The sequence below is a fragment of the Triticum aestivum genome, chromosome 1A, assembly GCF_018294505.1.
Source record: "Triticum aestivum cultivar Chinese Spring chromosome 1A, IWGSC CS RefSeq v2.1, whole genome shotgun sequence".
NCBI classification, from domain to species: domain Eukaryota; kingdom Viridiplantae; phylum Streptophyta; class Magnoliopsida; order Poales; family Poaceae; genus Triticum; species Triticum aestivum.
Window position 1 is genome coordinate 153,555,123 of NC_057794.1, and position 26,107 is coordinate 153,581,229.

Genomic DNA, 26,107 nt, shown 5'->3' on the forward strand with positions numbered 1-26,107 from the left:
CAAGAAGACTTTGGGGTTAGACTTCAACCCTGGTCCCTCAGCACCAAGGGCAGATGGCACACGAGATGCAGAACCCAATGTCATCGGTCCTTTCAACAACCTTGAAGGCCTCATCACCCGCATCTTAGTTCAAGGGACTGCAGTGAATGAGCCTATAGCTGACGCTGAATCAGAAGAAGCTCCTGCAGCGCCGAAGACAAAGAAGATGAAGAAGCCTAAAGCTTCAAAGCCTGCCCCCTCACCAAAAATCTCAAGGGCGAAGCCACTGGCAACTGCACCTCCTGAAGACAGTGTGCAGTCCGAAGACTTATCTCGCATCTCCAAGCCCTAGAAAGTCAAGATGCCTCTGCCTCACACCGGACAAGAGCTAACTGCTGCTGCCATTCTGTGCAATGACAACATTGATCTATCAAGTGATGAAGATCTAGCAGATGACGCTCTTGAGCAACTCATCAAGAGAAAAGAAGAAGCAGAAATCTTCAATGATCTGCCTCTCTTTGATGTGACCATCATCCACAACTTCATTGACGAGTGGTTTGACACGCCAAACATCAACTTTGAAGATCTGCAACTACCAATTGGCCTCAGTGTCGCCTTCCATGGCGCCATTGCTTCAGAACTCGCTATTGCCCAGTGTATTGTTGAACTGAAGCAAAAGATTGACTATGAAAAGGCTGAGTTCAAGAAGCATATGGCCAAGCTTAGCGTGCAGGAAGTGAAGAACTTCAAGAGTATGATGCACGAGCTCAAGGAAGCCTTTGTAAAGAAACGTGCAGAAGCTCAGGGTTCGCATGAGTGCATGAAGACTCTGGCTGACAGATGTGTGCAAGCCTACAATGAGGCTGAGAAGCGCAAGGCCCTTGGCCGTCCTGGCATCAACCCCAGGATGGCCGCAAAGAAGAAGAAGAAGCCTGCTATGGCTGAACCTGACGCACCAAGGCAGGAAGCAGTTCCTATTGTCTTCCCAACTAAAATGACTGGCTCGAAGTCAAAAAGCCGGTCAACAGCTTTAGAGCTCAAGAAGACAAGGACTGCTGAGGCTGAAGCCTCTCCAACTGCCCCCTCCAAGAAGAAGAGGAAGACCAAGAAAGATCGGGCTGCTTCCACAGAGCCCATGATAGTTGAACCCATTTCTATGGTCTATCCTGAAGCTGAACGCCAACTGACCACCCATGAGCCTGCTTCCATAGAGGCTCATGAAGCTGAAGACTTTCCAGCAGCTGATCCCATCGCTGCTGAAGACATTGGTCAACATGACAATGTAGAAGATGGTGCAGTCCTTCCTCAGAACAGCGAACTCATCAGCATTGGTCGTCCACTGACACCAATTGCACAGGATGCTTCATGGGCGGATCGCCCACAAGAGGAAGAAGACTTTGAGGCCCAGCCCACTCCAACTCCACAGGCGTCACCCGCGTTGCGCAGGCTTCGCAAAGGTCCAAGGCCTCAAGTCTCTGCTGAAGACAATCCGGCTGCATCAGCTGCGGAAGATGAAGTCCCACAAGTTGCCACTCCACTGTCCCACCAAGAAACAGTTCTCAAGGAGAACGTGCTTGAAAATCTTGCGGCTGCCACAACCACCAATGAAGCTAATGTGGAGCCCTCCCCAACGGAAAAAGAAGACAGTGAAGCCACTGATCCCGTCACTTCTGTTCCTGAGTCTGCTGCCGGTCCACAGTTCGACTATCATGTTGAGCACAGGCCTCAGGTACAGAAGCCAATCCCAAGATTGCCAAGGTTCCCAGGTCCTGCATCAGCACCTAGCTCCTTCAATATCAATGACTTCAGGGAAGACAACACATTCTTCGATAGCTCCAGGAACCCCTACTCAAGGGAAAGGATATCATCTGATCGGTTCTGGAGCTATCCTCAGCGAAGCTATTACTCATGCATTCTTTACAACCAAGGTCGCATCTTCCCACACAAGCGCCTTGACATTGAAGCCATAGCCGGTCTGCCTTGTCTGGAAGAAGCTTTGGATTGCTTAAAGGAAGTTGGACTGCTGCCGTTCGTTACTGACCAAGAGCATTGGAATGAAGAGCTGCTGCTCCAATTCTATGCCACACTTCATATCCGCGGGTACAGTAGAGATCCGAAGACTTGGGTCCTGGAGTGGATGACCGGAAATGTTCATCACGAAGCCAATGCATTTGACATCATTGAGCTCACTGGTTTGCCCACTCCTGGCGATCTCTACGAGCATGGCTGTCATCTGCATAGTGAAGCCATTGAGAGCATCTTTAAGAGGCCGGAACCTGATATGAGTCAGATGCTCAGCATGATGAAGCCATTGCCCCAAGATGCTGCTTATCCAACAGAGTTCTTTGTTGAAGACCTTGAGTATCTGCCATGAACCATCTATCACATCATCAGGCGAACTCTCTGGCCCATCAAAGGGCACTCTCCAAATGCCAAGCTTGAGGGTGCAATGAAGACTTTGGTCTTCTATATTCTTTATGGAAAATGCTTCAATGCACAGGACTTATTCATCCGCCAACTTGCTGCATCAGGCTCTGATCTGTTTGGCTTGATGTTCTATGCCCCATGGGTAATGTGGCTAATTAAACTTCACTCCGATATCTCATATCAGCCATCTGCTCGCAATCATAGGATTTTTCTGCCTGATGTGGATATCTCTACTGAAGCCATTTATCCTGAGCCTGCAAAGGAACCTCTAAGTCTTCAGAATGTAGAGCATCAGAGTTTCTCATAGAACATTGAAGGAGTTGAAGCAGTCACTCGGGTGAATCCTTTAGCTGGCACTACACGTGCACCACACCCTGCGTCTACTGAAGCCACTGATAGTACAACTGCTCCAAGACCCAAGAAGCGCACTCGTGTTCTCAACGATCGAGAGCTTCTTGTGGCTCTTCATTAGAAACAGGATAGGCATCATGACTGGCTGAAGCGTCATATGAAAATCCTCTTGGTGGAAGTTAATCGCATTCGCAATCTTGCCACCAAGAATGCTTTCGTTTCCCATGAAACCTGTCGCCGTACATGGAAAGGGCTAACGATGATGTGTTCTGAAGATGATCTCCAAGAGGATGGCTTCACTGAGCGATTCAAGTTTGACTCCACACCTCCTCGAAGAGCTGTGCTGCTAGGAACTCCACCCCTTGAAGACTCTGAGTTCTCTTCATCTGCTGCAACAATGACTGCCAGAGTTATCGAGGATGAAGATGATGCTACTTCACCACCACCTCCTTCAGCATGCGTCAACTCTGCTCCAAGCTCTTCAGCACCGCCAAACACCACCAACGACCCTGCTACTTCACCTACTCCGCATGGGAGCGAGTAGATGCTCTATGTCTTCAAACCTTTTTGGTCCTTACTGACAAAAGGGGGAGAAGCATATGAGGTTGATAGTCTTCAACCGGGTCCATATGGGCGGGTGCTTTATATTTTGCTTCGTTCTTACAACTCTCGTTTTGCTACATTTGGTTCTTTGAGTTGTAACACTTAAACTCAATGGTCGTCTGCTACTTATCTGCCACTTTGTTTTGCGATGATAAATTCCGCATGTGCGACGATAAATTCCACACTTAGATCATTCTGCAGACATCCATTTTCCATTATGCATGTCATTATCTTCATATACTTTCACATGCATAGTGGATTTTCATCATAAGTTGAAGTGGATCTCCACAAGTACAACCTGCCATGTGCATTTGCATTCCAAAAGCAAATTACCTATATGCACATCTTCAGGGGGAGCCCTTGCAACTTATGAAGACAATTCCTTATCCTTTACAATTTCACAGATTATATTCCCCGTTGAAAACTTCAACTAGTTTGTCATCAATCACCAAAAAGGGGGATATTGTAAGTGCATCTAGTGCCACCCCTAGTTGGTTTTGGAGTATTGACGACAAACCTAGTTGAGGGACTAATGTGTTTGTGAGAATTGCAGGATAACACAGGTAGAAGTCCCTCATTGATTTGGTTTTCCTACCAGAGATGACCCCTAAAAATGTATGAAGACATTGAAGTCAAAGGTGGTATATGAAGATATTCACATTGAAGACTATGACAAGAGAAGACACCACATGAAGCCTATGGAGCTCGAAGACTTAGATCCTTCGTAGTTCTTTTTCTTTTGTGTTGAGTCATAGGAACCACCGTACTGTTAAGTGGGGTCCAAGAGAACCAGTCAGACTGACTGAAGTGATGCCTAACCAAAAACCTATGTCTTCGAGTGAAGACTATGAGAGCGAATCTTGTCCAGAGTCAGACAAGTCAGCCTTGCTTGTAGCCCAAGTAAAGTTGCCGTGTGAGTTTGAAATCTGACTGTTGGAACACGTGTCAGTTCCTTAGTGACCCAGGGCCATTCCGGACAAATCAGGTCGGGTTGCCAAGTGGCTATAAATAGCCCACCCCCCACAACCATAAATGGTTGGCTTCTCAGATTGAGAGAACGGCTTTTGTCGTTTGAGAGCAACCCACCTCGAAGCCTTTGAGAGAGAATTCCTTGCGAGGATAAAGCCCTAACCACCCAGAGCCAGAGAGAATTGGGCATCACTTAAGTCTTCTTGTCTGTGTGATCTGAAGACTTATTACACTTGAGGACTGTGCATCCTCCAGCCGGTTAGGCGTCGTGTTCTGAGCATCCAAGAGACATTGTGGATTGCCGGTGAACGAAGTCTGTGAAGGTTTGGGAGTCTACCTTGAAGACTTACCAGAGTGATTGGGCGAGGTCTGTGTGACCTTAGCTCAAGGGGAATACGCTGAGGACTGGGTGTCCTGAGCTGCGTGTTCAGGACTGGGTGTCCGGGACTGTGTGTCCTAAGGTTTAAATACCTAGCCGCCCAAACCAGACGTACAGTTGTCACAGCAACAGGAACTGGTCCAACAAATCATTGTCTTCAACGAGTCATTGGTTTCATCTTCCCTTCCCTTTACTTGTTGTTGCTCCTTGTGAAGTCATTGTATGTTTGCACTATCTTTTGTTTTCACTGAGTGACTGCATGTTCTGTATGGCTTCATAATATCTTCCTACCTGATCCTTACTACATTGCTGCTATTAAGTCATTGTGCTTTCACTTCATTGAATACTTGACTATGGCTTGTCTAGTGTAGTCTACCTTCCGCTGCATGGTAATAGGTTTATTTCTATCGTTTGTCTTCATAACTTCCATGTTTTGAAGACTTTCATAAAAATCGCCTATTCACCCCCCCCCCTCTAGTCGATATAACGCACTTTCACAAAGATGTCATGGGAAACCACAGCCACCTATGGGACCAAGAGCCCCTTTTTGGTTCGACGAGGGGATTGGCACGTTGTACAAAGAGCGAAGAAGTGTAACACAGCACGACAGAGATCACGCGAGCAATTTTACCCAGGTTCGGGCCGCCGCGAGACATAAAACCCTACTCCTGCTTTGGTGGATTGATGGTGGAAAATGGTGGAGAAGCGCAGTGCTCTTGCCCGGCAAGGTTGCCTCGGGGCGAGAGGAGCTACGCGTGTATGAGTGTGAGGGGGTCTGAATACCTTCTACGGATGCCATGGGCCTCCTTTTATAGATTAAGGCGTCAGCAAAGTGGCAAATCTGTCTTTACATATTGATTAGATAGCAAACAGTGCTATCATACCTACTCTGAAGCTGACAGAGCGCATTAACTGCGCCGCTCAATGTCACATCACGGCTCGCTCGGCAGGCCCTACTGGGCTGTTTTGCCTACTTCACGCCTGCTTGCTTGACACGTCTCAGGACGGGTGTCGCCTAGAGGTATTTCTGCAGGAAGTGGCTGCCATGTGGCAAATAGCAGCCACTTAGTCACTTTGCGGCTTGACCCCACATTGATTGATGACTTGCGTCGCTTGTGAGGTGGAGCGGTGGAGTGGTTTGCCTCCACGAGCCCCGGCAGGCCTACCGGGATGATTTGGGGGCTTGCTTCCAAGGGTAACCCCATCTTTGCCAGGCTCGCCTACCCGGCAAGGGAGGTTCTTCTTGTAGTTGCGTCTTTTCTCTCTGGCTAGTTTTGGTATTCTCGATATGCTCGTTGATCCCTCAAAGAACTGAGCTCTCGTGCTCTGATCTGATCTTGGTGCTGGAGTCTTGTTCTTGCGCCTGTGCATAGTCTGGGCAACGGACCCAGGGTTTGTTGCACCGACAAGTTTCCACACTTGATGCTTGTTCATGAATATCTCATTGCCCCATACGCAAAAAGGGTCGATGTGTGGATCCTTGGCAAGGGCATATGTATCTACAAGCAACAAGTCAATATTAGAAGCTAACAAGTGTCCTGGCCTGCATCTATATGCACTACATTATGGAACGATGGGGGGAGTACAAGCCGAGGGATGAAACTAACCTCGACGGAAAATGGTGGCCACTCCCGTTGTTTTCCTGCATAAGTAGTGGAAAGGCATGATAAGTACAGCAACCTTAACATCAAACAGTATAGCAAAGGTAAACAACATCATCTCCAAATGATATTTTGAATGTGTTGGTCTCAGCATGCTGTTAAAGCACATATAAAATGGAAGGCAATGTTACCGACAACAGGCTTAACAACCATCAAATATTGCAATTCAAACTGGTATTGTTGAAAATGAATAGAATGTAGGTAATTCTTAAACATCACACTGGATAAATGTGTAAAACTGGAATAAAGGGCATGTGTTAACTACACCAGGCATAATTGGAACCAAATATAGTCGTTCAAACTGGTATTGACGTAGTCGAGCGGCACAGTTCCGACTTGCACATAATGAACATCACATTGGGAATGACTGAAATAATCAAGGCATAAATGATCAGTATAACAGCCAAATATAGCCATTCAAAACTGGACAGAGTCTCACTGCAACCAACCTAACAAGCAAATACAAATAAATAGGGCATATGCTTGAAAACTAGACAAATGCTCACTTCAACCAACCTAACAAGCAAATACAGATAAACGAGGCATCTGCTTGAAAACTGGACAAATTCTCACTTCAACCAACCTAACAACCAAATACAGATAAACAAGGCACCTGCTTAATAACTAGACAAATGCTCACTTCAACCAACCTAACAACCAAATACAGATAAACAAGGCATCTGCTTGATAACTGGACAGATGCTCACTGCAACCAACCTAACAACCAAATATAGATAAACAAGGCATCTGCTTGATAACTGGATAGATGCTCAGTGCAACCAACCTAACAACAAAATACGGATAAACAAGGCATCTACTCACTATAAACAACCAAATATAGCCATTCGTGAAACTGAAGTGCACAATTCATACTTAAACATCACATAGCCCTATTAAACAATACATTTTTGCATAACTAAAATAATTAAACATGACACATTTAAAGCACCACACTAGAAATGCTACTACAACAAAGGTGTAACGCCCTCGATGCGGCTATATCTCCCACGTGTCGAAGCACGACTTAGAGGCATAACCGCATTGAAAGCAATGTCGCAAGTGAGGTAATCTTCACATAACCCATGTAATACATAAGGGAAAGAGATACATAGTTGGCTTACAATCGCCACTTCACACAAATACATGAATAAAGCATTACATCAAACAGATACAATCAAGGTCCGACTACGGAACCAAAATAAAAGAAGACTACCCCAAATGCTACACAGATCCCCGATCGACCCCAACTGGGCTCCACTACTGATCCACTAGAACAAAACAACACAAAGGACAAGATCTTCATCGAGCTCCTCCTTGAGCTTGGTTGCGTCTCCTGCTCGGTAACATCGGCACCTGCAAACTGGTTTGGAAGTATTTGTGAGTCACGAGGACTCAGCAATCTCGCACCCTCGTGATCAAGACTATTCAAGCTTATAGGTAAGACAAGGTAATATGTGGAGTTGCAGCAAGCGACTAGCATATATGGTGGCTAACTTGTTCGCAAAAGAGAGCGAGAAGAGAAGGCAAAGCACGAACGAAGAACTATAGAACATCCTGCGGCAAACATTACTCCAAGACCGTGTTCACTTCCCGGACTCCGCCGAGAAGAGACCATCATGGTAACACACGCAGTTGATTCATTTTAATTAAGTTAAGGTTCAAGTTATCTACAACCGGACATTAACAAATTCCCATCTGCCCATAACCGTGGGCACGGCTTTCGAAAGTTCAAATCCCTGCAGGGGAGTCCCAGCTTAGCCCATCACAAGCTCTCACGGTCAACGAAGGATATACCTTCTCCCGAGACATTCTGATCAGACTCGGCATCCCGGTTCTACAAGACAACTTCGACAAGTTAAAACAAATCCAGCAACACCGCCCGAATGTGCCGACAAATCCCGATTGGAGCTGCACATATCTCGTTCTCAGGGCACACTCAGATGAGACATCCTACGAGTAAAACCAAACCTCAAGTTGCCCCGAGGTGGCCCCGCAGTCTGCTCGATCGGACCAACACTCAGAGGAGCACTGGCCCAGGGGGGTTTAAATAAAGATGACCCTCGGGCTCCGGAAACCCAAGGGAAAAAGAGGCTAGGTGGCAAATGGTAAAACCAAGGTTGGGCATTGCTGGAGGAGTTTTATTCAAGCCGAACTGTCAAGGGGTTCCCATTATCACCCAACCGCGTAAGGAACGCAAAATCCGGGAACATAACACCAATAAGACGGAAACTAGGGCGGCAAGAGTGGAACAAAACACTAGGCAAGAGGCGGAGCCTTCCACCCTTTACCAAGTATATAGATGCATTAAGATAACAAGATAATATAGTGATATCCCAACAAGAAAATAATGTTCCAACAAGGAACGATCTCCAATCTTCACCTGCAACTAGCAATGCTATAATAGGGGCTGAGCAAAGAAGTAACATAGCCAATCAACGGTTTGCTAGGACATGGTGGGTTAGAGGTTTGACATGGCAATTTGGGAGGCATGATAAGCAAGTGGTAGGCATCGTAGCATAGGCATATCAAAAGAGTGAGTATCTAGCAAAGCAAAGATAGAAGTGATTTCGAGGGTATGATCATCTTGCCTGAAAACCCGCAAGGAAGAAGAACGAGTCCATGAAGAAGGCAAACGGGCGTAGTCGAACGGGTCCTCACAAACGCGACGTTCTCGGAACCAACCCGAAGAAGCAACACCGGAAAGAAGCACACAACATAGTAAACAACCACGACATGAACATGGCATGATGCACAATCAAGTATGATGCATGTTCGGTTTAATGAAGCATGGCATGGCAAAGTGCACAAGCAATCCTACAAATTAAGTGGAGCTCACTATGCAACGAGTTGCATATTGACGAAACACCATGTGACTTATTTAGTTCTCTCTCGTTTATGTACCCAACAAGATTAAATGTTGTTAGCATGGCAAGAGGTGAAACATGATGAAACTATCTAATCTAGGCAAGTTTAAATGAGGCCGGAACAACAAAACAACAAGTCCGGAAACTCCTCATATGCATATATTAGGTTTGGTACTGTTCTGCCCTAAACATAATTTTAGAGTTGTTAAACATGCTAGTTGAGTGCATCATGTTAAACTAGGCATTTTTCTACCCCATTTACATATATAATTTATTTAATTCGGAGCTACGGTTAATTAGTTATGAAGTAAAACATTTTAACATGGCATAGGGGCAAATTTAAACAAACAGCATTTTAAACATTTCAAACATGCATGAAAGTTGCATATTATGAAACTAGACGAAAATCTAAGCAACTTTCATGTTAAGTTTGTTTAAAACCGATGCACGGTTATTTAGGTGTGAGCCTTTTTAAAATGATGGCATATTCTATAATTATGCATGTGAAGGAAAAATGAGTAAATTCACAAAACTAAAAAAACATCTATGGGCCAAATCTGGTGCAAGTTGGGCCAACTGAGTAGAAGAAAAAAAAACAAACGAGGCGCTACTGGGGGCGCCTCACCATGGGCCAAGGGAGCTGGGCCTTGCTGGATCTCAGATGGGCCTTGAGCGCTGGGAGGCCTGCAGGCGATGTGGCAGCCCACAAGGAAGGGCGACGCGTTAACAGGCATCGGGCGAGCTGCACTGCTCGTCTCTGAAGAAAAACGCCAGCGACGGGGAGGTTCAGCGGGAGCCACGGCGAGGCAAGGCCCTGGAGGTGCGCTGGCTGGAACTCCGGCAAGGCGAGGGCATGGCGGAGAAGGCGAGGGGGAGGCTGGATCTGGTGGGTAGGCGCTGAGGCCGGCCGGCTTGACTTGGCGAGGCGGAGGTCGAAGGCTTCAGGCGATGTACAGCTGCAGCAGGGGCTTGAGCAGGACAGCGACGAGGGAAAACTTGGGGCTCCGGCAGCGCCGGGAACAGGTAGATGGGTGGATCTGGTCCGCTGGCGCCGGATCGGGCAATCGGCAGCGCGGACAGAGGAGCTTGGGCGCGGCGGCGCTCAGCTAGGCCATGGCGCGGGGTGCTCCTGTCGACAGAGAAAGGGAGAACAGAGAGAGATGAGAGATGGGAAACGCAGGGAGGAAAACGGGAAGGAGAAGAAGGGGGTGTCGGATGAGCACTACCTGGGCGACGACAATGACTGGGTTCAAGTTGTTGTCATTGTTCTTGACGCGACAGAGGAAGCTGGAGCAAGTCCTCGTGAGGAAGATGGTAGAGGCCGAGCGCGTTGGAGGAGTGGATCTCGGGCTCGGGGACAAGGTGGATCGAGGGAGGCAAGGGACCTGCTGTGGATGAGCTCCGTCTCGAGGAGCTCCTGCTCGGGCACGAGCGTGGAGACGCGGGGCTGCGGCCAGAGGAGGTTGGTCGGGCACGAAAAAGGAGGCGGAGGTTGGATTGGGTGGAGATGGATCCCGAGGTGGGAGATGCTGGCGGTGGGGATTGGACAGGGAGGATCCCTAGAAAATAGGGTTTGGTCTGATTTGGGCGGGGTTGGTCCATATATAGGATAAAGAGAGTGGGTTTAGTCCGTCCGATCGTAATTGGGCGGTCGAAAAAAATATGCTACGAAGTCCAATTAACAAAACGGAGACGTTTTGTAGATATTTGGGGATGTTCTGATTCCAACGGTGGCAACTGTTCGGGTCGGGTCCGGGACAGCTTTCGGGCGCACGCGCGAGGAGGGTCGCGAGCTAACGAGAGAGGTTAGGTAGGGCCTGGCGGTGAGTAGTGGACTGTATAGACGGTCTCGAGCTAAGAGAAGAGAAGAGAGATAGCCCCGGCGACTGTTTCCGGAGACCGAAAACGTCCGACACTAGACCGGCTATAATGCCGCTATAGTTATCAGTTGGGGCGTCAAACGGACTCCGAATGCGATGAAACTTGACAAGTGGTCTATCTACACTATAATAAGACCACACGTCAACTCTCATCCCATTCCGAGAACATTTTCCGGACACTTATAAAATACTATTTAAGACATGCTGCGGGCGCGTGCAAGTGTGTCTGGGCTCAGAACGGACAACGGAGAGAACGAGGAGGCCGGGACAGATGCAAGTTTCGAAAACATGATGATGCAATGCACATGATGACATGACAAGATACAACACGCAAGCAAATGACAAGGCAACAATAGTGAATAACTGGAGGACACCTGGCACATCGGTCTCGGGGTGTTACAAAAGGGTACGGGTTGGCAAGCTAGAAAAGGTAAGATTTACTGATAGGATGTTGCCTCACATGTCATGGACGGGATCCTTCCAGTCAGAAGAGCACATACCCATGGTGCGCTCTCTGGTGTCATAGATGGCTTGTTTCACCTTTGAAGAACCTTTGCGGGTGCCCTCCTCGTGGTCGTGGTCGTGGTTGATGAGATCTGACTTGGCAATTGAGGATCCCAAGCCATCGCCGTAGAATATGTCATTCAGAAATGACAAAATGGGCTCGATGGCGTACAAGGATCGCAAATCCTTGACCGCTTGGCGGAGGAGATCAGTGTCACGGCCGTCAAACAGATCGTTGGCGGTTGAACCAGAGGGGTTGGGGATGGACCACTTAACCTGTGACATGGCCCCTGTGAAGCCGTCACTATCGACGAGCTTGATGTCGTAGCCAGCTTTCCTAAGATACAGTAATACGCTAGCCCGCTGACATGAAGCCCTCGGCATGGCAATGTAGTCAACGTCTTCGCCGGCTTCCGCGGTGACGTGTTGCTCCGGGATCGATAGGTCGGGGCGAATGATGGCCACCTCGCCAACGTCTGCCGAAGAGGCCATGATAAACCTCTTCTTGGCTGAATGCTCATCGGGCGCCCTGGGATATGTTGTGGAGCTTAGGCTGCGACATTCGGGAGTAGGGGATGTGGATCTAGCAGGGAGGGATACCGCAGGCCTCATCTAAAAACTCAGGGGAGTGGGGTAACGGTATGGGAATAGCTGGGTAACCTGAAATTTATTATCTAAGCTAGGAGGAACGGGCAGACCGACAGGGGTTGGCGGCAGCGGTGGCGACGAGCTAGGGTTCGAGGGGGGAGGGGGGCGGGTGGGGGACTATGGAGGGGGTGTTTGAGGATACGCCACGGCTATTGAAAATTTTAGTAATGGTAGGTGGAGATGGTGGTGGACGAGGGAGGGCGACGGTTCAAATGCCTTGGCTACTGTAATTTTACTATAAGGTCGGTGTTGGAGGAGTGTGGGCGACGGTTGAAGTACGACGGCTAGTAAAATTTGGGTAAAGCAATTGATGAGGGGCAGGAGTACCCAAGATCGCACATGGTCCAATAAGAATATGCGTGTATGATAATAAGTAAAAGTGGCAGAACTGCCGATTTTTGCAACACTCAAGGCGGGTAGTTTGTTTTTAGATTTCTAGCTAGCTGGTCTATCGTACACGGTTCATCCTAATTTTCAGACGCAGATGTGGAATTCAATCTAAATAAACTATCCTCCTTTAGCTTGTGTGGGTGGTGATTTTACAGCGCACTTGCATCGCACACGACTAAGCCAGTACCTCCGCCCTTTGCTCGCACTTGCGCAGTCGTGGTGATTTTACATCGCACTTGCATCGCACACGGTTGAGCCAGTACCTCCACCTTTGCTCGCACTTGCGCAGCCGTGGTTATTCAAAGCACACTTGCATCGCACACGGTTAAAACATTGTACCCATGTCCATTGAGCATCATCAGAGTCTTTGCAGCAAAAAACATTAGAGAGGGTTGGAAGACAACCACACCAGCATGTGCCCCGAATATATATGAGTGAAAAGGGTGGTCTGTGATGTTCAAAATTCCAATGCACAACTTTGACCGCATGGGCCGATGGTTGGGCGCATCGTCGAAGATCGATGAGAGGGGCCAGAAGTCAAGAACCACCTAGAAGTGGCCAAATATATGTTGGAATATAGGGTGTGATGTTTAGAACTTTAAATACACAATGCACAACTTTGGTGGCACCTGCCTTGCAAACCTGAAAGCACCCTTGGATATATCTGTAATGACATAATGTCGTAGCTTGACCCACCTCCCACTTCGTGTCAGCGGGGCGGATGTTGACGATGGCATGTACCTAGGGTAGGGTCTTAGGCCTGACCTAGACACCCTACCCAAGGACACCACCTTAGAGTCCAAGGCCTACAAGATTCAACAGAAGACGCCGACTGAAATCACCCTAAAGTACGATTCACTCGAGGGAAGATTCCACTCGGATATCCCAATTCCGCTCGACCATGATAACTTCACTCGACCATACAAAAACCCACTCGGAGTACGGAAAGCCTAAAGTCACCCCCAGGATAGCAATGGTCCGGCATTCACTCCGTCGTCATAAAGACCATTTATAGCAGGCGTTACCAGTAACGTTCTAGTCTTAACTCACATTGAACCACTATGTAACTGAGGGCTGCGAGGGGCCTCATGCACTCTATATAAGCCACCCCTCCCCTCTGGCACAAGGGTTCGCACCTGATGTCTGCTAGACTACGTCGGTATTTCCCCAGAGAGGAAGGGGTGATGCAGCACAGCGGAGGTAGGTATTCCCCTCAGTGATGAAACAAGGTTATCGAACCAGTAGGAGAACCAAGAAACATAACGTAAACAAGACCTGCACACAAATAACAAATACTCGCAACCTGACGTGTAAAAGGGGTTGTCAATCCCTTTCGGGTAGCGGCGCCCCAAGATAGGCAAATGGATGTGAATAAAATTGTAGTAGATTGATAGATCAAATGCCAAATAAAATAAATAGGAATAAATTGCACCAAGGTATTTTTGTATTTTTGGTTTAGTAGATCTGAAAATAAAAGCAAAGGAAAATAGATCGCAAAGGCAAATAATATGAGAAAGAGACCCGGGGGCCGTAGGTTTCACTAGTGTCTTCTCTTGATAAAAATAGCAAACGGTGGGTGAACAAATTAGTGTTGGGCAATTGATAGAACTTCAAATAATCATGACGATATCTAGGCAATGATCATTATATAGGCATCATGTCCAAGATTAGTAGACCGACTCCTGCCTGCATCTACTACTATTACTCCACACATCGACCGCTATCCAGCATGAATCTAGTGTATTAAGTTCATGGAAAAATGGAGTAATGCAATAAGAACGATGAAATGATGTACACAAGATCTATCTATGTAGAGATAGACCCCATCGTTTTATCCTTAGTATCAACGATACATACGTGTCGGTTCCCTTTCTGTCACTGGGATAAAGCAGGGTAAGATTGAACCCACTACAAAGCACCTCTTCCCATTGCAAGACAAATAGATCAAGTTGGCCAAAAAACCAAATATCGGAGAAGAAATACGAGGCTATAAGAAATCATGCATATAAGAGATCAAAGAAACTCAAATAACTTTCATGGATATAAAAAGATAGATCTGATCATAAACTCTAAGTTCATCCGATCCCAACAAACACACCGCAAAAAGAGTTACATCATATGGATCTCCAAGAGACCATTGTATTGAGAATCAAAGGAAAGAGAGGAAGCCATCTAGCTACTAACTATAGACCCGGAGGTCTACAAAGAACTATTCACGCATCATCGGAGAGGCACCAATGGAAGTGGTGAAACCCCTCCGTGATGGTGTCTAGATTGGATCTAGTGGTCCTGGACTCTCCATCGACTGGAATTGATTTTCGTCGACTCCTCTAGGGTTTCTAGAATATTGGGGTATTTATAGAGCAAAGAGGCAGTCCGGGGGGCACCCGAGGTGGGCACAACCCACCAGGGTGCGCCTGGGCTTCCTGGCGCGCCCTGGTGGGTTTTGCTCCCCTCGGAGCACCCCCCCAGGCACTGCCTTGGCACATTGGGTGTCTTATAGTCCAAAAAAATCTCTGTGAAGTTTTGTTGCATTTGGACTCCATTTGGTATTAATTTCCTGCGATGTAAAAACATGCAGAAAACAACAACTGGCACTTGGCACTATGCCAATAGGTTAGTACCAAAAATGATATAAAATGGTTATAAAACATCCAAGATTGATAATATAATAGCATGGAACAATAAAAAATTATAGATACATTAGAGACGTATCAGCATCCCCAAGCTTAACTCCTGCTCGTCCTCGAGTAGGTAAGTGTAAAAACAGAATTTTTGATGTGGAATGCTACCTAACATGTCATATGATATTCTTTTCTTTATAGCATGGACATTTGGACTATTGTATTGTTCAAAGCAATAATCCAATTTTGACATGATAACTTAAATACTCAAGCATATCAAGAAGCAACCATGTCTTTCGAAATATCAATGCTAAAATAAGCTATCCCAGGCCCATCATGCTCAATCATTGATCCATTCATGAAACACACTCGCATATTAACTACATCCAATGCTCAAGTACGATCATAGTGCCTCCTAGTTGGTGCTTTTATAAGATAAGATGGAGACTCAAATTCAAAAATAAAAATTGCATAAAGTAAAAGAAAGGCCCTTCGCAGAGGGAAGTAGGGATTTGTAGAGGTGCCAGAGCTCAAAGCAAAAAACTTTCCATTTTGGGAGGTGTGTCCTTCCCACCAACGAAAATGACTTAGTGTTCCCAACACTTTCCATGCTAGATATATCGTAGGTGGTTCCTAAATACAAATTATGTTTATTCCTTTTTCCACCATATTTTCACTTTCCATGGCTAACTGTATCCACGGGTGACTTCCATACCAACACTTTCCAAGGAATTTCTAATTTGACAACATAAAGTAAATTCATTTTTCATTTCGGGACTGGGCATCCCTAATACCTTTGCCTTACTCTCGTGCAATGAAAAGTGAATAAACACTCATCGTGAGAATAACACATCTAGCATGGAAAATATTAGCCACCCCTCACCGCTCCACGAGCGGTACGAACACACAAAAGAGAAGTTTATTTTGAAAATTAGAGATGGCACATACAAATCTGCTTAGAACGGCAAAAGAATATCGCATATACATAGATATAGTGGACTTATGTGGCAAAACTAGTTTAAAGGTTTTTGGATGCACAAGTAGTGATCATACTTAGTGCAAAATGAAGGCTAGCAAAAGATTGGGAAGCGACCATCCAAGAAATGAATAATCTCATAAGCGAGCATTAAGCATAATTAACACTGAATAATTCACCATAAGTAGGATATAATTTCATTGCATAATTATTGGCTTTCGTGCTTGCATAGGGAATCACAAACCTTAACACTAATATTCTTACTAAAGCATAATTACTCATCAACATGACTCACATAAAAATCATTATATCTCAAAACTATTACTAAGAATCAAGTTTATTTTGTCCAATCATCTTCATGAAAGTTTTTATTATATCCTTCTTGGATATCTATCACTTTGGGACTAATTTTCATTTGTTGCTTTTGATAAGCTCAAACAAATATAAGTGAAGATCATGAGCATAAAATTTCTTTTTCTCAAATTAATTTAAGTGAAGCAAGAGAGAATTTCTTGAAAATTTTAGTAACTCTCAAATAAATCTAAGTGAAGCAAGAGAGCATTTCTTCAAAAATACTAAAGCACAACATGCTCAAAAAGATATAAGTGAAGCACTAGAGAAAGTCCATAGCACATAAAAATTTAAGTGAAGCATAGAGAGCAATTTTAACAAGTCATGACATAATTTTGGCTCTCTCAAAGAGGTGTGTCCAGCAAGGAATCAAGACTTAAAACACAAAATAAAACAAGCAAAGACTCATATCATACAAGATGCTCCAAGCAAAACACATAGTATGTGACGAATAAAAATATAGCTTCGAGTAAAATACCGATGGCCGTTAGAAGAAAGAGGGGATGCCACTCAGGGCATCCCCAAGCTTAGTTTCTTGCTCTATTTTGGACAATAGCTTGGGATGCTAGGGCATCCCCAACCTTAGGATCTTCTTACTCCTTCATCCATCGTAAGATAAGCCAAAACTTGAAAACTTCAATCACACAAAACTCAACAAAAGCCTTCGTGAGATCCGTTAGTATAAGGAAACAAATCATTGTTATAAGTGTTTTAGTAAACGAATTCATATTTTTTTACTGCATTATGTCTACTGTATTCCAACTTTTCTATGGCAAAAACTCATCAAAGAAAACCATAGAGCCATCAAAACAAGCACACAAAGCAAAGAAAGCAGATTCTGTCAAAAATAGAACAGTCTGTAGCAATCTGGATAATTTGAATACTTCCATAACTCCAAAAACTATTAGAAATTAGACGACCTGGGCTACTACAATAGGAATTGGTATTTTATCACTCTCTGGTTAAAAATGAAAATTATTTTCGCGACCGTAAAAGTTTCTGTTTTTTAGCAAGATCAAACAACTATTACCCAAGAAGATCCTAAAGGCTTTACTTGGCAAAAACACTAATTAAAACAAAGAACACAATCATAACAGTAGCATAATTGTGCAAACACTCAAGAACAGAAAGAAAAAAGCAAAAAATAAATTTTATTCACTAGGTTGCCTCCCAACAAGTGCTATAGTTTTATGCCCTTAGCAAGGCATAAAGCAAGGATCTAGTTTTGTCATCTTTGTTTCGAGATCCATAAGATGCCCTCATGATTGATTCATATGGTGGCCTAATTCTTGTTTAGGGAAGTGTTCCATACCCTTCCTCAAAGGAAATTGGAACATAATATTGCCTTCTTTCATATCAATCACGGCACCAATAGTGCGTAAAAATGGTCTACCAAGAATAACTGGACAAGAAGGATTGCAATCAATATCAATAACAATAAAATCTATGGGCACATAATTCCTATTTGCAAGAATAAGAACATCATTAATTCTTCCCATAGGCTTTTTAGTAGTGGAATCCACCAAGTGCAAATTTAAAGAGCATTCTTCAATATCGGTAAGACCAAGCACATCACATGAAGATTTCGGAATTGTAGAAACACTAGCACCCAAGTCACACAAAGCAAAAACACTCATAATTTTAATCATGACTTTGATATTAGGTTCCCATTCATTGTGCAATTTTCTAGGAATTGAAACTTCTAATTCCAACTTTTCTTCTACAGCTTTCATCATAGCATCAACAATATGTTTAGTAAAAGCTTTATTTTGTTCATAAGCATGGGGTGAAGTTATCATGGATTGCAACAAAGAAATACAATGAATCAAAGAGCAACTATCATAATTAAAGTCTTTGTAAGCAAAAAGAGTGGGCACATCACTAGTTAAAGTTTTGACCTCTTTAAACCCACTTTTATCAATTTTCTCAACCAGATTTTCACCCTCCGAATTATCGGGACACCTTCTAACTAAAGTTGGCTCTTCTATGGTCCCTTTTTCGTCAATATTAACTTTACTAAAAAAGGATCAATCGAAGAAACACCAATCATTTTAAGATCTTCATCACTTTTATGAAAGTAATCACTAGAAAATGCTTTTTCAATAAATTATCTTTTAGCTCTAAGCATAGCGGTTCTTTTTTTACTCTCGTCCATAGAAACATAAAGAGCTTTAATTGATTCCTCAACTTCTCGCACAAAAAATTTCATCTTGAGATTTTCTACATCATGAGAAATTCTATCAACACTTCTAGACAAATCGTCAATCTTATTCAACTTTTCTTCTATGGTAGTGTTGAAAACTTTTTGTGTGTTGAAAAATTCTTTAATATTATTCTCAAGATCAGAGGTGTTCCTATTATTATTATAAGAAGGATTTACATAGGAATTACCATAGTTATTAGAGGAATTACTAGGAAAAGGCCTAGGATTAAAATTACCTCTATAAGCATTGCTATTGAAATTGTTGCGCGAGATAAAATTCACATCTACGGCATCACTATTTTGTTCAATCAAAGTAAACAAAGGCATATCATTGAAATCAATAGGAGCACTTTTACTAGCAACCATTTTCATAAGAGCATCAACTTTTTCACTCAAAGAAGAAATTTCTTCAACCGAATTAACTTTTTTACTAGTAGGAGCTCTTTCGGTATGCCATTGTGAATAATTTGCCATGATATTATCAAGAAATTTAGTGGATTCACCCAAAGTAATTTCCATAAATGTACCACCCGCGGTGGAATCTAAAAGATTACGAGAAACAAAATTCAACCCCGCATAAAAAATTGTATGATCATCCAAAGATTTAACCCATGAGTTGGGCAATTCATTAGCATCATTTTCATCCTTTCCCAAGATTGTGCAACATGCTCATGTTCAAGTTGCTTGAAAGTCATGATATAGGTTCGAAAGGAAATAATTTTTGCGGGCAGAAAATACTTAGTGATAAAAGCATCTTTGCACTTATTCCAAGAATCAATACTATTGCGAGTCAAAGAAGAGAACATTTTTTTGCAGAATCACAGAAAGAAAATGGAAATAATTTCATCTACACGACATCATTGTCCACATCCTTTTTCTTTTACATATTGCATAATTCCATGAAGGTATTAAGATGGGACGTGGCATCCTCATTAGGAGTACCGGAAAGTTGATCTTTCATAACAATATTCAACAAAGCAGTATTAATATCACAAGACTCCGCACTGGTGGGAGGAGCAAGCAGAGTGCCAATAAAATCATTGTTGTTGGTATTTGAGAAATCACACAACTTGGTGTTTGATATGTCCATTTTGCATCATGCTTTCTTACTATTATTTATGATGCTTTTATCCATAATAATGCTTTTTGGAGTAATTCTAATGCCTTTTCTCTCATAACATGCAAGGTATACACAAAAGAGGGAGAATCCCGGCAGCAGGAAATATGGACCTGGAAAAGCTACATCAGGCTACCTATTCTACACAACTCCAAACAAGCTGAAACTTCACGGATATTGTTTATCAAATATATGAAGAATATTGGAGCAAATAACTACCAGAAGGGGGCCCATCAGGTGGGTTGTGCTGACCTAGGACCATCTCCAGTGCCCATATTCTATTATATAAGTCATTTTGACCTCGAAAAAAATAAGGAGAGGACTTTCGGGATGGAGCTCCGCCGTCTCGAGGCGGAACTTGGGCAGGAGCACTTTTGCCCACCGGTGGAGCGATTCTGCCTAGGGAACTTCCCTCCCGGAGGGGGAAATCATCATCATCATCATCACCAACAACTCTCCCATCTTGGGGACGGAAATCTCCATCAACATATTCAACAACACCATCTCCTCTCAAACCCTAGTTCATCTCTTGTGTTCAATCTTGTTACTGGAACTATTGATTGGTGCTTGTGGGTGACTAGTAGTGTTGATTACATCTTGTAGTTGATTACTATATGGTTTATTTGGTGGAAGATTATATGTTCTGATCCAACATGCTATTTAATACCCCTTTGATCTTGAGCATGATTATCATTTGTGAGTAGTTACTTTTGTTCTTGAAGTCACGGAAGAAATCATGTTGCAATTAATCATGTGAACTTGATATGTGTTCGATATTTTGATAGTATGTATGTTGTGATTCCCTTAGTGGTGTCATGTGAACGTCGACTACATGACACTTCACCTTATTTGGGCCTAAGGGAATGCATTGTGGAGTAGCAATGAGATGATGGGTTGCGAGAGTGACAAAAGCTTGAACCCTAGTTTATTCGCTATTCTATAAGGGACCGATTGGATCCAAAAGTTTAATGCTATGGTTAGAATTTATTCTTAATACTTTTCTCATAGTTGCAGATGCTTGCGGTGGGGTTAATAATAAGTAGGAGGTTCATTCAAGTAAGAACAAAACCTAAGCACCGGTACACCCACATATCAAATTATAAAAGTATCGAACACAAATCGAACCAACATGGTGAAAGTGACTAGATGAAATTCCCGTGTACCCTCAAGAATGCTTTGCTTATCTTTATATGTGTCCGGTTGAAACGTTTTGCTCATGTGTACGTGGTGAGTGTTAGCAATCATAGAAGACTATATGATTGTTGAGTATGTGGACTTGCCTAAAGGCTCCGATACGTGACCCTACCTGAAAAGATGATGAATTGTAGTTGCAAAGTTGACTGAGAACATAGTTTGTTGGTTTCTAATAGAGTTTTTGCTTTATACTTCAATAGTGTGATGAATTGTCACTTATTCATGAGAATACTATGATAAAAGTTCTTTGATAAAAAATTTATGTTTAAGTTTGTTGTTGTTATAATAATGCACATGATGCTTCTATGTCCGTATTTTGTTTGTATCGACATGTCTCTCTCTAAGTATGTGGTCATGTTTTTCAATTTTGTTTTTTCTTGAGGACAAGCGAGGTCTAAGCTTGGGGGAGTTGATACGTCCATTTTGCATCATGTTTTATTACTATTATTTAAGATGTTTTTATCCATAATAATGATTTTTGGAGTAATTCTAATGCCTTTTCTCTCATAATATGCAAGGTATACACAAAGAGGGAGAATTCCGGTAGCAGGAAATCTGGACCTGGAAAAGCTACGTCAGGCTACCTATTCTGCACAACTCCAAACAACCTAAAACTTCATGGAGATATTTATCAAATATATGAAGAATATTGGAGCAAATAACTACCAGAGAGGGACCACCAGGTGGGCACAACCCACCTGGGCACGCTAGGGAGCCCAGGCGCGCCCTGGTGGGTTGTGCTCACCCAGGCCCACCTCCGATGCCCATCTTCTGGTATATAAGTCATTTTGACCTAGAAAAAAAATAAGGAGAGGACTTTCGGGATGGAGCGTTGTCGTCTCGAGGCGGAACTTGGGCAGGAGCACTTTTACCCTCCGGCGAAGCGATTCCGCCGGGGGAACTTTCCACCCCCACCCCCGGAGGGGGAAATCATCGTCATCATCATCACCAACAACTCGCCCATCTTGGGGAGGGCAATCTCCATCAACAACTTCAACAACACCATCTCCTCTCAAACCCTAGTTCATCTCTTGTGTTCAATCTTGTTACTGGAACTATCGGTTGGTGCTTGTGGGTGACTAGTAGTGTTGATTACATCTTGTAGTTGATTACTATATGGTTTATTTGGTGGAAGATTATATGTTCAGATCCAATATGCTATTTAATACCCCTTTGATCTTGAGCATGATTATCATTTGTGAGTAGTTATTTTTGTTCTTGAAGTCACAGAAGAAATCATGTTGCAAGTAATCATGTGAACTTGATATGTGTTCCAGTAATATGTTGGTCTAGTTGTTCCTTCTGCTTATATTGAGAAACCACCTTTCCCTGTTAGGATAAAGGAACATGCTAAAGTTTCAACTGTGGTCAACAAAGGCTATATTAGAACACCTAAACCTGATCAACAAATCAAAGTAGAAACTAGTATTGCTATGGTTAAAGATCTCTTGGAAGAAGATATGGATGGGCATGTTATTTACTTTTGTGAAGAAGCTGCTAGAATTGCCAAACCTGATAAAAGGGATAAATATAGACCTGTTGTTGGCATGCCCATTGTCTCAATTAAAATAGGAGATCACTGTTATCATGGTTTATTTGACATAGGTGCTAGTATGAGTGTTATTCCTTACACTTTATATCAAGAAATTATGAATGACATATCACCTGCAGAGATAGAAGACATAGATGTTACTATTAAACTTGCTAATAGAGACACTATCTCACCAATTGGGATTGTTAGAGATGTTGAAGTCTTGTGTGGGAAAATAAAATATCCTACTGATTTTCTTGGTCTTGGTACCCCACAAGATGACTTTTGTCCCATTGTCTTTGGTAGACCTTTCTTGAACACCGTTAATGCTAAAATTGACTGTGAGAAGCAAATTGTCGGTGTTAGTTTTGGTGATGAGTCTCATGAGTTTAATTTTTCCAAGTTTAGTAGAAAGCTTCATGAAAAAGAATTACCTAGTAAAGATAAATTAATTTGTCTTGCTTCTATTGATGTGCCTCCTACTGATCCACTAGAACAATATTTACTAGACCATCAAAATGATCTACATATGCATGAAAGAAATGAAATATATAATATTTTCTTTGAACAACGTCCTCTGCTTAAACACAATTTGCCTATTGATACTCTAGGAGGTCGTCCTCCACCTAAAGGTGATCCTGTGTTTGAATTAAAACTATTGCCAGACACTTTGAAATATGCTTATCTTGGTGAAAAGAAGATATATCATGTTATTATTAGTGCTAACCTTTTAGAACATGAAGAAGAAATATTATTGAAAGTTCTAAGGAAGCACCAAGCTGCAATTGGATATACTCTTGATGATTTAAAGGGCATTAGTCCCACTCTATGTCAGCACAAAATTAATATGGAACCTGATGCTAAACCCATTGTTGATCACCAACGTCGGTTAAATCCAAAAATGAAGGAAGTGGTAAGAATGGAAATCTTAAAACTTCTGGAAGCGGGTATAATCTATCCTATAGCTGATAGCAGATGGGTAAGTCATGCTCATTGTGTCCCTAAGAAAGGAGGTATAACTATTGTTCCTAATGATAAGAATGAACTTATTCCACAAAGAATTGTTACACGCTATAGAATGGTAATTGATTTTAGAAAATTAAACAAAGCAACTAGAAAAGATCATTACCCTCTGTCTTTTATTGATCAAATGCTAGAAAGATTATCTAAGCACACACATTTTTGCTTCCTTGATGGATATTCTGGTTTTTCACAAATACCTACTTCTCAACCTGATCAAGAAAAGACCACTTTTACTTGTCCCTTTGGAACCTATGCTTATAGACGTATGCCTTTCGGTTTATGTAATGCACCTGCTACCTTTCAAGGATGTATGACTGCTATATTCACTGACTTTTATGAAAAGATTGTTGAGGTTTTCACGGATGACTTCTCTGTTTATGGGAAGTCTTTTGATGATTGTTTAAGCAATCTTGATCGACTTTTGCAGAGATGTGAACAAACAAATCTTGTCTTGAATTGGGAGAAGTGCCACTTTATGGTTAATGAAGGCATTGTCTTGGGTCATAAAATTTTTGAAAGAGGTATTGAAGAGGACAAAGCTAAGGTTGATGCAATTGAGAAAATGCCATGTCCTAAAGATATAAAAGGTATTCGTAGTTTCTTAGGTCATGCTGGTTTCTATAGGAGATTTATCAAAGACTTTTCTAAAATTTCTAGGCCTCTTATGAATCTTTTTGCAAAAGGATATTCCTTTTGTTTTTGATGATGATTGCTTAGAAGCCTTTGAAACACTCAAGAAATCCTTAATTCTGCACCTATTGTTCAACCACCTGATTGGAACTTGCCTTTTGAAATTATGTGTGATGCTAGTGATTATGTTGTTGGTGATGTTCTAGGGCAAAGAGTTGATAAGAAATTGAATGTTATTCACTATGCTAGTAAAACTCTAGATAGTGCTCAACGAAACTATGCTACTACTGAGAAAGAGTTCTTAGCAGTGGTGTTTGCTTGTGATAAATTTAGACCTTATATTGCTGATTCCAAAGTAATTGTTCACACTGATCATGCTGCTATTAAATATCTTATGGAAAAGAAAGATGCTAAATCTAGACTTATTCGATGGGTTTTCTTCTTACAAGAATTTGATTTACATATCATTGATTGAAAAGGAGCTGAGAAACCCATAGCTGATAATTTATATAGGCTTGAAAATGTGCCTGATGACCCACTACCTATTGATGATAGTTTTCCTGATGATCAGTTAGCTGCAATAAATGTTGCTCATAATACTCCTTGGTATTGTTGACTATGCTAATTACATTGTTTCTAAATATTTACCACCTAGCTTTACATATCAACAAAAGGAAAAAAATTCTTCTATGATTTAAGACATTACTTTTGGCCTGACCCGCATCTTTATAAAGAAGGAGTAGATGGTATTATTAGTTGTTGTGTACCTGAGCATGAACAGCGACAAATCCTACGGAAATGTCACTCCGAAGGTTATGGAGGGCATCATGTTGGAGATAGAACTGCTCACAAGGTATTGCAATCTGGATTTTATTGTCCTACTCTCTTCAAGGATGCACGTAAGTTTGTCTTATCTTATGATGAATGTCAAAGAATAGGTAATATCGATAAGCATCAAGAGATGCCTATGAATTATTCACTTGTTGTTGAACCATTTGATGTTCGGGGATTTGATTATATGGGGCCTTTTCCTTTCTCTAATGGGTATACACATATTTTGGTTGCTGTTGATTATGTTACTAAATGGGTAGAAGCCATTCCAACTAGTAGTGTTGATCACAACACCTCTATTAAAATGCTTAAGGAAGTTATTTTCCCAAGGTTTGGAGTCCCTAGATATTTAATGACTGATGGTGGTTCCCACTTTATTCATGGTGCTTTCCATAAAATGCTTGCCAAGTATGATGTTAACCATAGAATCGCATCACCTTATCATCCTCAGTCTAGTGGTCAAGTTGAACTTAGCAATAGGGAAATAAGATTAATTTTGCAGAAGACTATCAATAGGTCCAGGAAGAATTGGTCTACGAAATTAGATGATGCACTTTGGGCTTATAGAACAGCATATAAAAATCCTATGGGTATGTCTCCTTATAAAATGGTTTATGGAAAAGCTTGTCATTTGCCTCTTGAGTTAGAACATAAAGCATACTGGGCTATCAAAGAGCTCAACTATGATTTCAAACTTGCCGGTGAAAAGAGGTTATTTGATATTAGCTCATTAGATGAATGGAGAACCCAAGCTTATGAAAATGAAAAATTATTCAAAGAAAAAGTTAAAAGATGGCATGACAAAATAATCCAAAAGTGTGAGTTTAAAGTCAGGGAATATGTTCTTTTGTACAATTCTCGTTTCAGATTCTTTGCAGGAAAACTCCTCATAAAATGGGAAGGCCCTATGTTATCGAGGAGGTTTATCGGTCTGGAGCCATCAAAATAAATAATGTCGAAGGTACTAACCCG